Source organism: Globicephala melas, chromosome 4 (assembly GCF_963455315.2).
Source record: "Globicephala melas chromosome 4, mGloMel1.2, whole genome shotgun sequence".
NCBI classification, from domain to species: Eukaryota; Metazoa; Chordata; class Mammalia; order Artiodactyla; family Delphinidae; genus Globicephala; species Globicephala melas.
The window spans coordinates 145,703,875-145,706,831 of NC_083317.1; positions in this window are offsets into that span (position 1 = coordinate 145,703,875).

Consider the following 2,957-nt stretch of genomic DNA (forward strand, 5'->3'; position numbering starts at 1 on the left):
CATTCACAATCATCTACCATCTAGCATCAGCCTGCTATCCCAGACTTTTCAAAAAATATAATGCATTGTAAGTAAAAATATGCATTGTAAATCAGGAGACCCTAGTTTCAGTCCTAGGTCTGTCACTAACTAACTCGGTGACCTTGAATAAGCCTCTTAACATCATTGAAACAGAAGTGGTTAATCCCTGCAAATCTCACATGGAAGAACATGCTTTTCTCAGAAGTACTCTCCAGTCTCCCTGGAACACTCAACTCTGCTTCATTTGTACACATAGAAGTATGCTTTATTCACCCTCATTAATATTAGTCTAAAGCTGGATTCAGAAAATCCCAATAACCTGAATGAAACTGAAGTTTTCCATTGATTAGCCAGATTTTTCCAGGCTGGATTTTTTTATTTTAAACACTCATCCTTATATTTGTTGGTGAAGTCTAAGTAGCACACTCTTTAGGAATGTCTGTAACAAATTTTGCTGTCTGGGATATAAGATAATATCCAAAAGATAATTATGTTGAGTTTAACATGTTGTGTACAGTGTCAAAACACCAATTATGATTTTGATTATTAAAATGCCACAATGCCCCCTATATCACAATAGCCTTTTATTACTACACATTAAACTAAAAATTGTACCTCATTTTTCTCTGCTTACTTCTTGTCAGTTTGACTCTGTGCTCTCCCTATTATCTCTCATTTTGAATTACAAAAATTAGAAAGCTTAACATCCTTCAAAATAAAAGTTTTGTTTCACTTTTATATAGGATAAACCAGAGTACACAGGCGTGAACTTTATGGGTGAAGACTTCTCTGTCCTCTTGAAATATGTATCAATTTTATTTCTTTACTAGCCTGTTATGCAAATTGCCATTACCAAGAATAAGCTAACATGTGAAAATAAATAGCGTATGTTCTATGAGACAGGAGCCCTTAATATTTCTTAATCAGTTGTTTGCTTACCCACTAATGGATCTCCTTATTGGTGCTGGGAATTTATACAGTTCTACTGAATCCATTAATTTCTTTCTTTTGACTATTATTCATCATTGGATTATGTACTTACACTGTTGATATGAACTGCTCTGGGAAAACATTCCACTCTATTTGAAAGGAAACAATCACAATACAATAACACTGCTTAAGAAAAAAAGAAACATCAAATTTAATACCTATAACTTTTTCACCAGCAATGGTGTAAATGTAAGTTATAAAAAATAATAATTGGTACCTGGTGAAAATAATGCCAATTAACTACATGTTGTCTTTTGATAAAATATAATCATATTTCCTTCTCAGTTCTTTAATAAAGCTGCAATTTTTCCTCTTAGAAAATATTTCATTAATCTTGAAATGAAACAATTATCAGTATGCCTAAAATAGTGCAAGGGAAGAAGGTATTTTAGGGCTCCTTAAAATAGGAGTATAAATTTTGCTTTGAAGCAAAGTAGTTCTCTAGGGTGCCTATAAGATGAACACTCCATGAGGCATTGCGGCTGGCCAGTAGCCAGTACTCAAGAAATATTTTTAAGCTGCATGAATAACATACACAGATTTAGTACTAGTGGGCCAGTTAGCACTAAATTAACAAGTTGCATCAACAAACTATTCTTCTAACATAGGCATTGCTCATTTTATAAATTGATGCTATCTTATAGTTTATGTCAATTAAAAAATTTCACAGTATATTTAAACACATTAACTTATTTAATTCTAGTGCCCTCTGCAATAGGTAATATTTCCCCCCCCTAATTTACAGATGAATACAAAACCTCTAGAATCTCAAAAATCCCTCCATGACTGTAGATCTCACCCTCGTGGCCTGGGAGCTAGATTTCTCCAGTTAAAATGTCCCTGCAAACACATATGGAAATATGGATGGATATAATGGTATGGAACTTTGCATCTGTTTCAAAATAATCTAGGGATAGCAATGATAAACGATTGGTCCAGAGTACAAAATTTTTGGAGCTGTGGGTGGGTACATAAAGCATTTCTCTTTACTTATGTAAATGTATGAAATTTTTCACAATAAAGAGGTTTATTTAAAAGCTAAGAAGAATAAATAAATAAATAGGTCCTTCTCAAGGTGTTTTGCTAAAGATAAGAGGGCTTCTGCTATTTGATTTTAGATTAACTCCACCCACTTGCACATCAGCTACGTGAATCTAATACAAATCGCTTCTCTTATATCTAACTGGAAATTGGCTAAGTAGCTTTGCAGTGCAGAACCTAATAGAAAAACCCCAAATACTTAAGATATAGAAATGGCTAAGTCTCTTGCATTTGAGTTTACTGGGAGTACTATACTCTGAATGCAACAAGAGATCCAGAGAATGATGTGTTTCTCGTTGTTGCCTCGTTTTTACAGAGTCTGGTAATACAATACCAAGCAATGTGCACTCTGACTCCCCTTGTATAACATTTAACTGAGCTCTGCAAGAGCTGTAACTCCAAGTTATATGCTCCTAGACATAAACCTGGGCCTTAGATATCATCATGGATTGTTCTGTGAAATTACAGCTGTGCTCAGCATTTAAGGCAATAAAGATAATAGAGTTTTTCCCCAAATAAAACTATATTGAATCTTTAATTTCTGGATTCCAAGTATGTCAAGACAAACCCACCAAACAGTAGTGCTTTCCTTCTAAAAAAAAAAGGAGTTTGCTATTCAAGATATCAGAATGGCTCTTCTTTGAGACCAAATTCTTATATAATTTTCCCAGCTGAGGCAGAGCAGGTCCTTAGGAACCTGGAAAGGAATTTAATGACCAGGTACCCTGATCAAGAATGGGCGTTATAACCCTTCTACTAGATCCCTGCTTTGGGGAAGCCCAGTGTGACTGAAGGATGAGTTATGGGTCATGATACAACAAAGGCACACAGGAAGGAAGATAAGGCATAGCAACAAGAGCATCACCAATACCATCACTCGCACATGTGGAAATTTGTAGCTTTAG